General features: G+C 41.8%; 1 pseudogene; it reads right to left on the reverse strand.

Moving 5' to 3' along the window:
• Window positions 1-864: 864 nt before the first annotated feature.
• The window catches only part of LOC115652043, a 31,114-nt pseudogene continuing 16,232 nt past the window's right edge, over window positions 865-15,746 (reverse strand).

A 15,746-nucleotide genomic window follows, 5' to 3' on the forward strand; every position in this document is an offset into this window, starting at 1 on the left:
TGTAAATTACAATTCCAAAATAGCTAATTCAATTTTTTTGCTATGATTATTTGAAGTTTTGAATAGTTTAATATTCGTAATTACTCATTGTTGAATCTGCTCATTTTCAGATTTTAATCACAGTCATTTTCTGCATTATATCTAGAAACAGTAGCGGTTAGACTTCAGTGGGAAAAGTAATGATTTCTTCTTGAAGGTAAGAATAGATTCACCTATTGCCATATGTAAGCCACATCACCATTTCTCCTTTGAAATTTTATTAGCATGCTCAACTACTCTTAGAAGTGTAATTTGCAGTGATCATGAGCAATTGACATAGATCCACAAAGACGCAATACAAAAATCTATGAATATAAATCACATTCAGATCTATTAGTGATACTTTGTCTATAGCAGAGCTTCTGTCTACAGCAGGGGTTCTCACAACAAATGTTTTGCTGGTGGCCACATTGACATTTTTTCTAAAATTATTTATTTTTCTTGAAGTTAATAAAGTAATATATACATATATACATCCAAATCATTGTAATTTATTTATGTAAGTTTTTTTTTCAGACTCAATAATAAAAATCTTGCCTTCATTTTTATTCTTTCTTTGGCTTTTTTGGTAAAAGTAATTGTCTGTACAACAATTTTGAAGTAAATTTAAAAGTGCTTTGACATAATAGAAGTCCAAATAATAATGAAAAAAAACCCATATCTGCAAATAGGTCCACATATTTTATTTCAGAAGCAGACAAAAATCAATCCAGTTTAGTAATAATGATGATAATAACAATAAGCACAATCCTATTATATTGTATGTTAGAAATACAGTGTGATAATAAAAGGTCTGGGTTATATACATCCATTGTGTGGATCAGATTACTTGCAAAAATGCAGCAGCTCTTTGAAAGGAAAGTTGGCAGGATATCAACTCTCCTGTGAAATTAGAAGAGAATCTTCGAGGCTAGCATCAGTGAAGTGGTTTTTGCACTTGTTTTTCATAAAATGAAGTGCACTGAATGCCCTCTCACACAGCACAGTAGTAGAAAACAGGGACAAGAAAAGCAAAGCAACTTTAGCTAGGGGCTTCTAAGTGTCCTCAAACAGGTACCCGTTACTCCAGAACTCTTGTATTGAAACACTGGGTTGACTGAAATATGTTTTCATTCTTGAATCATTGCACATTTTCAGCATGAGGAACTTGAGATTTCTTAAATCCAGAGAGTCAAAGGAAGCTAATCTGCCTTGCAAGGTGGGTAGTTTGTTTGCAGCCAAAAAAGCCTAACCAGAATTGTTGAATGGGTCAGTCACAAAGATGTACTGACGGAAAAAAATTCCCTCACTGAGACGATTTTCAAGATCCTCCGAGAGGATACGCAGATATTCGGTTACAGCTAAGCCGACTTTTTGCTGCTCATTCTCATCCTGATAGCTGAGAAACTGGTAAAAAACTGAAAAGTCCCATTCCTCCTGCAGGTGATGGATGATGTCAGTGATTGTCATTCTAAATGTATTAATTATTTCAATGCTATCAAATATTGTTAGCTGAGGTTTCTGAAGCTCCAGGTTCAAGGAAGCAAGCTGTGGTAAAAACTCTTTCAAAAAAGAACAGGCAATCATGTACTTCTGGATTTTGTAGCTTTTGGGACAGTTCCGGTGAAACTCTATTCAAAACCTCAGTGAGCTCTTCCCAGAGCTCAAACAGCCTCTGTAGATTGTCATTAAAACTAAGCCAGCAGACTGGGCTTTAATGCAGCAGCACCTCGTGTGTCTCACAGCCCATTTCACACAGAATTGCAAATCTCCCTTTATTGACACTCCTGGTGTTGACAGCATTGATGCATTTTTTCACTATGGATTCAACCTCATCTAGACTTTTCATTGAAGCTTTGCTGGTGGGCAAAACAGTGAAACAAGAAAAGTTTCTGAGTGCACCTTCCTTGGAAGCTGTTCAGCACTCCTACTTGTGCATAGCTGCTGCCCCATCAGCTGTCAAACCACAGAGACTGTCAAAGCTAACAAGGCACTCCTGCATTCTCACCTGAATACATTCAAAAATGTATTTGCCAGTAGGGCTCACCTAACATAAAACTCCTCCAGAAAAACAATGGCAATCACAGTCCAAAAAATGAACATATATGATTCCCTTGGGATTCCTTGTGACATCAAGGCTCTCATCCAAGCACAAACTGTAGAAAGGGCTTGCTGTGACGTTTCCAGTTATTTCATTCTGTAGAAAAATTTCCAGACCTCTTGTGGTCCTCTGCAATGTGTCATTGCTCAGTTGTATCTCTCTGAAAAGCTTACCTTTTGGTTCCACAGCCAGAACAATTTTCCTCAGAAGTTCTCCATCGCTGAATAGTTTCCTTGCTTGCCCCAAAAGTAGTGTAAAGTACCCACTCAAATCTGATTCGCTTTATTAAAAAAAAATCTTTGAGCCGCTGCTGTTGTCTTTCAAACTAGGGGTACGTCTTCTCTACCGGCTGTATCAACGGGTAGCAATCGATTTCTCGGGGATAGATATATCGCATCTCATCTAGACGCGATATATCGATCCCCGAATTTGCTCCTGTTGACTCCGGAACTCCACCAATGCGAACGGCAGTAGCGGAGTCTACAGGGGGAGCCACGGACGTCGATCCCGTGCCGTGAGGACGGTAGGTAACTCGATCTAAGATACTTCAACTTCAGCTACGTTATTCACGTAGCTGAAGTTGTGTATCTTAGATCGATCCCCTCCCCTAGTGTAGACCAGCCCTAGGTTTTTGCATCGTGTAACAGCTTGCACCTCTGAAACACATTGTGATAATTCTTTTCAAGTGCCCCAGCATGAAAGCTATAGTGACATAGTATTGCATACTATGACAGATCCAAACCAGTGGGGTACAGGAATCTGGTAGAGGGCAAATATACTGGTCACTGGATGAGTAGTTTTCTGTTCCCTGAGTGACCAGAGCAGGGGCTGCACTAGAGTAATCAGGAACCTGCTAGAACCAATTAAGGCAGACAGGCTGATTAGAACACCTGCAGCCAATCAAGGCAGGCTAATCAGGGCAACCTGAGTTTAAAAAGGAGCTCACTCCACTCAGGCAAGGGGGAGCCAGAGGAGAGGAAATGCATGTGAGGAGCTGGGAGCAAGAGGCGCAAGGAGCTGAGAGGGAGAGGGAGAGGGAGAGGGAGAGGGAGAGGGAAAGAGAAAGAGAGAGGGTGTGCTGATGGAGGACTAAGGAGTACAAGCATTATCAGACACCAGAAGGAAGGTCCTGTGGTGAGGATAAAGAAGGTATTTGGAGGAGGCCATGGGGAAGTAGCCCAGGAAGTTGTAGCTGTTATGCAGCTGTTATAGGAGGCATTATAGACAGCTGCAATCCACAGGGCCCTGGGCTGTAACCCAGAGTAGAGGGTGAGCCAGGGTTCCCCCCAAACCTCCCAACTCCTGATCAGACACAGAAGTTGACCCAGACTGTTGGGAAGATCACTGAGGTGAGCAAATCTGCCAAATAAGTGCAGGACCTACCAAGGTAGAGGAGGAACTTTGTCACAATACATTCTGATTTGATGAAGTTCTCTCTTACAAACAGCGCACACTGCAACTTGCTCGGAAATGGAATCAGATGGCTTCAGAAACACAAGAAACTGCATTTCCCACTGGTCTTGAAATGTTCATTTTTCTTCCTTCCGTGTTCTGCTTTTCTTAGCCGGATGTGGCTCCTGTGAGACCATCTCTGTATCACATGCAGGGGCACTATCTGGCACTGGTTTTTTGAAATACTTTCTGATATCCATTCGTGTCTTTAATTCTTTTGCCTTCTGCCACAAACAATCTCAGCCTACCAATGAGGTTGACCAATAGCTGCTTACAGAGCTACAGTAGTGGGAGATGTAAATATAGTATGTATATGTTTTGTGATTTGAAAGGAATCCATATCTACGTAATACAGCTCTGCCTGTACTTTAGTAACATTTAGAAGAGAAAAAGTGTGCATTGTGATTTATGGCGTTTACTTTAAAACTTTACATCTCAGCAATTATTGGGGTGCTCTGGTGCATAGGAGTATTTTAACTTCTATATTTGAGGGAGCAGGGCGGTGTGGATTTAACCAGGACCATAGAGGGCCTTATGGGTGGGTGATATGGACAACCGCCCACAGTGCTGCGGTGGGGGGAGTGCCATGGACAAGAGGCAAGGAGTCGGGCAGGCCTGGGGTGTGAAGCCATGGAAGGGAGCTTTGAACAATGTGGGGGAGGCAGCAGGGCCCATGAGTGTTGGGGCAGTGGGTGGGGAACCTGGAAAGTGGTATTTGTATCTTTTTAAATATCACTTTTCACAGCAAGTCATGGCAAATTAGATCTGGATGGAAGGGTGGGGGGGTGAGACACCAGGGATGATGGATGGGGGGTGTCACTGCCACGTGGTTGGGGCTGATGGTCAGCTCCCTGGGCCAGCACCTGCAGGATTCCAAGGTCAGTGCCCACTGCCATGCAGCCGGGGATCAGCACCTGGGGCCAGTGCTTGGGGTCTGCGCTTGCTGTCACACGACTGGGGCCAAAGGTTGGTGCCCAGAGTCTGCACCTTGCTAGAGCATGCAGCCAGCACTGGAGATTTGCACCCAGGGCTGGTGGCCAGGGATCAGTGCCCAAGTTCGGCGCCCACTGCTGCAGGGGTAGGGCTGAGGATCGGGGCCCGCTGCGATGTGGCTAGGGGTCAGCAGCTGGGGCCTGCGCTTGACGTCTGCGCCTGCTGTTGCACAACCAGGGCCAGAGGTTGGTGTCTAAGGCCAGAACCACCAGAACCTGCTGTCCCGCCACCAGGGCTAAGGGTAGGCACACAGGGCCAGTACCCCCTGGACTGGAGCCCGCAGCTGGCACCAGAGATCTGCACCAGGCCAGAGTTGTCACCCATCAGAATCCAGAATTGGCACCCAGGGCCAGCAGCCAGTGTGGTGAGTCAGGGTGTGCTGCTGGGGTTGGGGATTTGCACCTGCTGCTGCTTGGCCAGGGCTAGGGGTCCGAGTGCATGGCCGGGTGTTGGTGCACTCCGTGGCCACGGCCAGGGATTGGAGACCCCCACTGCCACCATCACATGATCAGAGGCTGGAGCCTGAAGCCTAGTGGCCAAAGGCAGAGGGTGCATGGCCAGAGGTTGGGGTCAGCACTTGAAATCCCTTAGCCAGAGCTCTATGTTGGCACTCAAAGCCCCAGAGCTGGAGCCCTGTCTGCAGCCAGGCTTCCTAAGTCCCTGCTGCTCAAACACCCCAGGGCTGAACGCCAAGTCCCAAAGTCCCTCCACCCCCAGTAGAAAACTCACCTTGGTCCTTCAGTGTTGTGTGTCCCACCTGTCTCTCCAGAGAAGTGGTGCGGCACATCCAGGAGCAACAGGGAGTGTGGGAAGAGGCTGATGATTACCCCACTACCACTACCCAGGAGGCTGCCGTGGCTGCAGGGGAACTCCTGGTGGTCACATGCGGCCACGGTGGCTGCATTTGAGAAATGGCGGTTTACAGCATATAGAGGTACTGAGACATAAAAGGATATTTTGTGGTTGGCTGGATGCTTAGTGGGAGAGCTGTCACTTGAAAGAATTTTTGGACCACCTTTGTATCTTTTATTTCCCAGTCTATGGATTTCTGGCATGTTGTGGAGACAATAATGTTGATATCAAATGAGCAAGACAACAACTACTCATTACATGGGAATATGTTGTAAACAATCTATACAGGGCAATGAAAATTTAGCATTGTACTAAGAGGAGAGAAATCAATCACATCATATTCAAAGTAGTTAGAAGGGAAAGAGTTATTCATTTGTTTGTAGGTGGTGTGAAAATCCCACTCAGGACTCTGTTAGTAACAACCATTTGTTAGGAACAGTGTGTGAGAGAATTTAGGTATACTGTCAATGTATCTGTATTATGAAGAATACAGTTAATGTATCTGTATTATGAAGTATACAGATACATTAACTGCCGTGTAATTATCTTGTAAAAACACCATAGCTGCCTTACGGCTCTAACTATTTACATGTACACAGGACTCTGTGAGCATTGACATCAGTCAGAGTCAAAGATAAAAGGTTGGTGAAAAAAACCCTCACCCTTGTTCCAATCATCTCTGGATCTATAAAGCTGTGACATCTTGTGCCAAGAGGCAAGTGCTGTGTTTTAAGGGTGGTTTTTTTTTGGCACTCGCCCTCTTCTCCAGGTCACAGAATTGGGAGCAGAGTCTGTCTTCTGAAGGTCCTGAATATATGAGCAAACAAATACACCCTGGGTCCAGTGTCGTCAAAGACCCAGAGCTCGTCTTGTCTCTCCAGCAGCTCTTTGCATAGGGATGGATTCTCATGGTCAGTGGCCAATAGCCTCTCTAGCTCCATTACCACCTTACTTTGGTGCAATCTTTATGCTTCTGGCTGTCTCCTAAGTCATGATAGCAGTGGGAGTGATGAAATCCACGGCAGGAATGACAGGATAAGTACTAACCAGGATGGAGACAGCACCTCAAGGGCTATCTCCTCCCTTTAGGGCATGTTGCTCTATTTCCTTCTGCTCCAAGGATGCACCCTGACCCCATGTAAATAGGAACAGAGGTGTGACCTGCAACCACAGCTCCAAGTTTAAAAGGACCCAAGGGCTGTAAAAATTGTACTGGGTGTAGTTGATTCTCCTCAGGGGCTCTGCCCATGAAAACAACTAAGATCTCCCCCCAACTGAGGAGAGGATTTTAAAAAATATGGAGGTCAACTGGATGTCTTGAAATAGCAAAAAACAAACAGGAATGGGAATGAGGTCAAAGTTTTAAAATAATGGATCTGGAAAGGGTCATTGAGCAGAGAATCCCAGACAGCACCCACTGCTCATAAAAAATGTTGCGTGTCATCAGGCACTGTCTAGAAGAACTCTGCCTGGATGTGTGCTCTAAAAATGGCAAGGAATAGGTCTCAAAATCACATAAAATTTGCCTCTTCCCCCTGCTCTCCCCCCGCCCCCCCGCCACCTCCAAGTATATCTTTCTAGACTGAGAAATGGCAGTTTTGGCTAGTTATAAACCTGTTCCTACTCATGTGCAGGAGGAGATCTTTGTACTATGTGAGGATGGAACAGGATGTGCATAAATAAAAAGGTGAGGGGTAAAGTGCAGCAAAAACATTAATAAAAGACTGTAGAGGAGGCAGAAAAAGAACTGCAAAGCTGGTGTGCTGCGGTCCTCTTCTCACACAAAAAGGGCAGGTGTCGGAGGTCGCAGTGAACTGTACTAAAAGCACACCCATGTTCACTGCTCCATGAAGGAGTTATCAATCCATACCCCTGGCAGGCTGTGAAACCAAGGTCAAAGGCAGGCTGGCCCACAGGGGAGCTTTGTCTTAGGAATTTGCAACTGGTCCCCCCATTTGGTACGAGTGTGGGACATGAGGGCAAAAAAAATGGGCAGTATGGAGCACAGGCATGTACAGCTATTCCTGAGGTGCAGTTTGTAGGCAGACCAGCTGAATGTCATTAAGCTGGTTCAGATGGTGTGTGCCTGAGGCAGCAGTGATGGCTTATGGGGTAGGGGCTTAACATTAAGCTCTGGAGGACCAGGACATACAAGCAGCTGGAGACCACCATCCTGCAGGGCCTGCTTGAGAAAATCAAGAGAGAAAGGGGAAATGGCAGTTTTTACCCCCTGGAGCACACAGTAGGGGACACAAGGGTGAGCAACCCTGTGCACTGTTCTTCTCCCCTCTGATGACTCTACATGATTAGGTACAGGTATATGACTTACAACTATAGCTTCAAGTCTTAAAGGACCCAAGGGCACTCTGGGACACACACATGCCTCTGATGCTACTGTATACTTTAATTGTAGTTTAATGAAAATTATGCAGACTCAAGAAATAAGCCCAATGTTCATGTTAACAGAGCTTTTCTACATGCAAGGAAAACAGTATTTTACTTGCTGCTAATACATAAGAAAATTAATCTGTGGTTCATTTTTATGATTTTCTTAATCCTACAAGTCTAAGGAAAATTGTATCACTACTAGTAGGGACAATCCTGTGTGGTAGATTCCACTTCTCTTTCTCTCTACTTCAGTTCTTTCCAAATAGGTATAATGAAATTGAGGCAATTATTGCAGCCCTTAATCAGTCATTACTCTGGCAAAATCACCACTAAAATATGGGTTTTATCACAGCAAGACATAAGAATAGAAAATTGGATTTTGGCCCTATATTAGTCTTGAATACAACTGTTACAATATGGGAAGCAGACCCAGATATAGATGATATAAATCAGACATGCAAATTGTCCGGAAAATTTACCAGCACAGATATTACTACTGTTTGATGTTGATGGGGTAAAAGTAGTGCCGTGTTACTCACCTGTTCAAAATAATAAGTGAGTCTGGGTAAGCGGGTGAGTGCAAAGCCAACATACATGTATTGCAACAACTGTGTATTTGAGAGCAGTTGTAAATGTGGATGGATGAGTGGATCAGTCAGGAAGTACACAGGCATATATAGTGCAATTGCAGATGCCATGGATCAACCAGGCATTATACAGAAACAAGGATCAACTTTAAAATACAATACATGGTTCCTACTGAATAAGAAGTTTGTCTGAGAACAAGATGAAAGAGGAGCACACTGTTGATATGGTACAGCAATTTGTTTTTTTAAATTTTATTTTAAAGGTCTTCCTTCCTTCCTTCCTTCACTTTAATCCCCTGATCAGTTCTGAAGGTGGATATACATTCACTTGGTACAGTAGTTATCTTATTATTAGCTTTGTCAATTTTTAAGATTTAAAGAAATGCATTTGTTCCAGTCTTTCTGTTGATTGAAAAACTGTGGGAGCAAGAGGCACAGTACATGTGGGAAGCTAGAAATATGGCTCTTTTTTTACATTTTGTGAAATAATAATGTATATGTGGGTGTTCATTTCTGGGTACAATCTGTAGGGTAGGAGAAGCAAATGCTCAAGGTAGCACTGCCTGGAATAAATGTCTTATTTTTGTATTCACATGTCAATTTCCGATATTGAATATTAATTTTTAATTTTGTATGTCTAGATTTCGAATGCTTAAAATTAATTACATTTTAAAACAAAAGGCTTATGGTTTTAAAGGGATATATATATATAGTAACAGAAGACTAAAACTTGACTCCATAAAAAATTGTCCCCTCACCGATCCTATATAAAATGAATTGTTTAAAAGTGTTATTTTGTTAAATGTATACTGAGTTACATGGTGCAGGATCATGTCTTGCTGTCTCAGTTTGAGTACACAAATACATTGTAATATTTCACTGTGTGCCATTAAGAACATAACTAAATGGACAATAGAAACAACTTCAAAGTTGTCTTTGTTCTATACAGCATGGCTACCTGGAACTCCATGGTGACCTGGAACTCCATAGCAACAGTGGGAAAATCCTCAAATTTTCCTGCTCCAAAGGCACAAGTTCCTTCTGTAAAGAAATGCCAAGTGGTATTATACTGTTCAGCCACTGGTGGCACTGTGTGTAACATATCTTATTTAAACAAACCTCAGCTGGTTGAGCATTAAAGGATCTTATGATGAACACATCTGGTGTGTATAAGCAAGTTCTGTACCCAGTCCATATCTGATGCAAAAGCATGACACTTTCCACCTGAGCCTACATGAGTGGAATCCCTATCAGCTGTTAGTAGTATATGGTCTAGCGACAAATCCCTAAACAATTCTGATTTCTTCCACAGATGGTGGTGACTTCAAGATGGGTGCTTTTGCACATTCTTGTTTTGTAGATGCACACGTTCCTTTCATTGGTAGTAAGCTTTTGTTTTGGTTAACAAAATGGGAGAATAATGTAGTTACTTAGTTTCAAACTATCTTTTTTGTAAAAGAGAAGAGAAAAGCACAGCAACAAAATGAAAAAGTCACACAAAACTCAGCTAGGCTCCAGCTCTAGACAACTGTTTTCCCTAGTGTAGTTAGACGAAGCCCTGAGACATAAACCCTTGGTATCAGAGGCCGGGTATGAAGCCTGAGGCCTGAACTGAAGTAATGGTCAAGACATTGCTAACATATAGCAAAGTTAGGCTGTGAGCCAGAGGCAGGCCCTGCTCAAAGAAGTTGGCAAGAGGAAGGCTGCTAAAATCACGTATACGTATGAAAGCACTAATAAAATGAATGTATACCAGGACGGCACCAGAATAGCCTGATTCAAACACATCCCACACAGATAACAAGGAACAGGCAGATCCAGCCTAAAGACAGTATAAAAGGGCAATATGATGGATTGGATAGACAATGTAAAAGAACCATACAATGGATAGACAGACAATATGATGAATAGACAATATGAAAGGACAATACAATGAATAGATAGTTTGATGGATACTTATTTTTCCTGCACCATGAGAAAAGCATAACCCTAATGAATAGAGGGGCTGTACCTCAGTACGTTCAATGTTGCGTAACCTGTTTGTATCTGTGTATAAGAATGCATCCCTGAGTGGACATCTTTGTCTGGCCTAGGGGGCAGTGGAAAGTCCCTCCACTGACTGAGCCAGTCCATTGCCAGGGAGCACATATATACTAGCAGAACCGTAGATATCTAATCCGGGGAGCTAGAAACTGTGTTTCTCTTCAACAATAAACCTGGCCGGGTGCTTTCATACTATCAGAATCTGTGGTCACTGGGGGTTCTTTCAGGTGTGCTGTGTCAGCTATCTGCTCAGAGCCGGGGCAGCACACAGAGGGAACACACGCATGCATGGGATTGATGTCAACACTGAATAGAGCAGAGCACCACACTGGTAGCATCTGACGACACCTAGCTCTTTGGTCCCATGATATGAGGAGCAGGTTATTTATTTATTAACACCGTGAATCATTAAAAAGAGCGTGGCAAATTTGTTTAGTACCATGTTCTGAATGTTCACATGTTGGGAAGCTTTCATTGTGTATTCACTGGCAATTCTAATGCAAATTACATCCCTTGATTAATTCGTGAGCCTCCTGCTTGCTGGAAGTCCTGATGGTATAAAGTGATGTCATTAGTGACACCCTAGTAGCAAGGAAGCCTGTAATAAGAAATAGTAAACCATTTTCTCCTCTGCTTGAATACTGATTTAACAATCAGAAAAAATAACATTTTATGGGTATTTAATTATGTACTATCTGACAGTGATTTCTGAGAAAAACGGGTGCATCTGCCTTTAATTCTTGCATTTTCTTTGTGCTAATTGGTGTTCATATTTGCACGTAAATATGGCATCTGTTGGCATTCTACTTTGGTTTTGGAAATTGAAACTGAGCTACGCTTATACTGCATGAATGCTTTCCTGACTAACCCAAACTCAGCAAAGAACCAACTATGCTAAAATCTCTCCCTCCTTTTCTACATACTATAGAATTATCTGTTCTCCATTACTGTAGCCAGCAGAATAATATTCATGCAGTCTCAATTAATTTCACGGGGCTGTAATTGTGCTACTTCACAGAAGTACCACTAGGAAGGACTACACAATGTAAAGCTAATTTACCACATGGGGTATGAAAGCTTCATGGAGACTTGGAGGGGAGAAATATGCAGCCCCAGCACCTAAAAAGGATTCCCTCATTCATGATCTCCAGAAAACATATTGGAAAATACTTCTTACGTTCTAGACTTTGTTTGCTAAACACTATATGAACACTTGATAGACTACTTGCTAATTATTTTGGGTGTTCTGATTTCATAGACAGAAATAGCTGGTGCTGCTCAAAAAACTGGGGAAAAATCTTGAATCATCAAAAAGCTAATTGTGCTAAAAACTTCCCACACTCGCACATCTATTTGAAGTAAAAGCCTGTTTACATTGGAAAGGTGTATGTATACATAACCTGCAGAGGATGAGTGGGCCCCTTACTAGAGTGAGAACACAAAACTGGAAGCCAGAAACTTCAGAGTTCTATACTCACTTCTATCAGTGACTGACCTTAATACTTATGTACAGGACACTTGTCAGTTAGATAGTCTGCTTAGTTTTTATCCCATAATTTCAGAAACAAAACATGTATTAGTTAAATGTGACTTTCAGACCTCAACTCAAACCCTTAAAAACAAAGAAATTCCAACTTATGAACACCTCTTAATTGTACCCTAATGCCTTCAAAGCACATTTATCCTTTTGCCATCAACAGATTAGGAAGTCTCCTTATGCATGACACATTAATCTTCTGCATAGTATAACACAAAACCTATATTACAAACTTAGCAGCACTAGCAATATTCAGTGTTGACATGTGCACAGGTAAGCTTACAGTATTTAGGTTTTTGTGAAGGAAGTGTGAGGTCAGAATTAAGGTTTTGATTATATTGAGGTACCTCTTTTTGACCCAAGCAGATAGCTAAATTTGCCTCCACTAGGAGGAGAAATTGATGATAGAACCAGATATTTTCTTTGATGCAATTGTTACACTCTTAATTACAAGGTTCAGTTTTTCAAAGAGAACATTGTTTATTCTGGGCATTCTAATTTTTTGCTTTAGGAGCTTCTTGCAGACAGAGACCTCTTCAGTGCACAACCACAGGCCAGCTCCTCTTGCAGTAGCTGCAAACACTCTGCACAATCTAGCTAGAACAGTAACTCACTCACTGTGTGCTCAACCTAGCCATAAAGAGCAGCTGCCATTTCTCTCATATAATTTATATCACCAGTAACAAGATATATACAATAATAAACAAATATTCAAATTATTACTAAATGCAAACAATATGAATCTATTTCTAAAACATCTGTTCAAGGGACCTCACACAATCTTCTCTATATACAAAGATTATAATAAAGTCCCTGCTCCTCTGAATATAATAAGAATAAAACAGCAGGAGACAGTTCCTTTGCTCACATAATTCTAAACGTGCCTTTCCAGTCAGCACTTTGTGCCCCAAAAGTTTTCTCTCTCAGGGCCATATTATCAATGCTTGTGTTGCTGCCACCTTGGCTTTCTAGACCTGGCTGCTTCTGTGTCTCTCTGCCCCTTCTCTCTTGCCACAAAAACAATTCCATTAGCGAAAGCCCTAGCCCCTTGGGCCATATGGTTCAGCTTCTACTTGAGCTTTTCCAAGGGCTTGAGTTTTGGGTGCTATTGCTATTGTTTCAGTTATGTTGTTATAATGGCTTCTTTACATTTATTCTAAATGAAAGGCAGCAGTTACAGTTCAACCCAACCCACCACAACATGGAAAAATTGAAAGTAAAATCAGTCTGGTCAACAACAGTTGCTTAAGTTAGAGCTAGGGGCTCCTCCCAAAATAAATGGTTAGCTTGTGATCTTAGGTAGAAAAGTATTTGTACTTACATCTTCTAAAAACTTAAACTATGACCCTGGTCAGCCTTCAGAGCATTTCTTTTCCACATAGCAATTACATGGCAATTTGTGGAGCCTGGTAATACAATTACTTTTATCAGAAAAGAAACAAAACATCTCTTCAACTAACTAATAAAACCCCAGGGTGTACATGGAGCATGACAAATGGCTGCTGATGGACTCCTTTTTCTTCCCATTGCAGTTCTCAAGCCTCTGCTGGTATTTGTTTGACTGACTTGAAGTTAGGAGTATGTACTGTGCCTTTAAGAGTGGAGCTTTAATTGCTGTTGGGAGCAGTCTGGTGGCAGCTTCACCAAATACACAGCTAGGAGCACAGGACTCTGCTTTGTCTTACATAACTCTGTTTTGGTTCTAATAAAGCCTAGCTTCCAAGAGTTCAGACTGTGCCTCCTTCTTATGAATCCATAAGGCAACTCATGGTATCGGAGTGTGGTAGAAGTTAGGACAGAAAAAAAGAGGACTCTGTGAGGAGTAAATGAGTCATCTTGGAAATGGAGCAACTAAAAGCCCCCCAGGGGTTGAAACTCTCAAGTAATGCAGCAGACTCCTGGAAAAGATTAAAAAAGAGTGTTGTAGATGCAAGCAGCCAGCTGTGGTGAGAAAGAAGACCATCAGAAAATAGCAATCTTATTAAACATTTCAGGACTTGAGGCAGTGGATGTCTCTACTAGCATACAGCTAAGTCAGGCAGAGAGAGCAAGGTATGACACTGTTTTGCAGAAATTTGAAGAGTATTGCCTATCTGAAAAGAGTGAAACATTTGAAAGGTATAAGTTTCACCTTAGAGAACAAAAGGACTGAGAGTCCTTTAAAAATACCTAACAGAGCTGAAGCTAATGAACCAGTCAACTGTGAACAGTTAACAGACTCCATTACATGGGATCAAATTGTAATTGGAATCAAAGACCCAAAGCTACAAAAAAGACTATTGGAAGATATGAATCTCACTTTGGATAAAGCATTAAGACTGTTTCAGGCAGCAGAAATCACTCTGAACAGAATAAAAGTAATGGAAGAAAAACAGGATACTGCTGGTCTGGATAGAGTGATGAGAGAAAAGAAAACTGGCAAGCATTATCAGTTCAGAACAAAAAACAGATAGAAGAATGGAAAAAGCAAAGTGCAAGGGACAACTTCGAGGTTGCACAAAATATGGACACAAACACAGACCTCAGCGATGTCCAGCTTAGGTTAGTGCTGCAATATTTGTAAGAAATACAATCATTTTGCCAAAGACTGCAACCAGGATTAACAACTGCAGAAGAGGACGCAAAGCATGCATGCTAATACAGGTCTGTCTCATCTTACGCGGGGGTTCCGTTCTGCTTTTAGCATGTAAAGAGAAAACCGCGTATAGTCAAAATTACATTGAGTTCAATGGCTGGTGGAATCGCCCACACTACAGGTACAGTATTAAAATTGTTATTTTTCTCTTTTTTTGTTTTTACTGACCGCGTAAAGCTGAAATCACGCATGTTAAATGCGCGTAAGATGTGACAGACCTGTACAGTAATCCAGGAAGAGAGCACAGACAGCAACACAGAAGAAGCGTTCTGTCTAGGAGCTGTATCTGAAGAGGAAGGAACAAATGAATGCACAATTTCCCTAGAGATTAATGGGACAGGTAAATGTTGTTTCAGATGTTAGTATGAATAAGTTGAAGCAAAAAAAAAGGGAACATGGTGAGCAAGCAGATTAAACTAAAAGCTTATAATGGAGAACTCATTCCTACCAGAGGTTTGTGTTTACTAGAAGTGAAGGTAAAAGGTCAAATAGAATTGGTAAACTTTGTGATCATTAAAGGGAATAAAGCATCTATATTACGTTTAAAAACATGCCAACCACTTGGGCTGATCCAAGGCAGGCACATGGTAGAGGAGATAAGGGACATAGGCATAAAGGAACAGTATCAGGATGCTTTTGAGGGTATAGAAAAACTAGCAACTGAACATAAAAGTGAACTAACAGCCAAATTAGCCTACCATACATGTCCCTAGAAATATTTCTGTATAAATAAGAAAAAAATCTCAAAGAAGAGCTGGATTATTTTGTAACAAAAGACATTATTAGAAGAGTAGAAAAGCCTACAGAATGAGTGCCCTCATTAATAATAGTAGGAAAAATGAAGGAACACTGAGATTATGCCTAGACCCTAAAGAGCTTAACAAATATATCAAAAGGAAACTCTTTCAATTATTTTCCAGGGCAGACATTTTTGGGGTCCAAAGTATTTTACTACATGAGATGCATCATCTGGATTCTGGCAGATTCCCTTAAATGAAAGGAGCTCCAAATTATGTACTCTTATTATACCATGTGGAAGATACTGCTTTCTCATATTACCATTTGATCTAAAATCCACTCCTGAAGAGAATGTGCAGTAAATAATTAAGGGAATTGAGGACACAAATGTGTATATAGATA

The sequence above is a fragment of the Gopherus evgoodei genome, chromosome 5 (genome assembly GCF_007399415.2).
Source record: "Gopherus evgoodei ecotype Sinaloan lineage chromosome 5, rGopEvg1_v1.p, whole genome shotgun sequence".
Taxonomy (NCBI): Eukaryota; Metazoa; Chordata; order Testudines; family Testudinidae; genus Gopherus; species Gopherus evgoodei.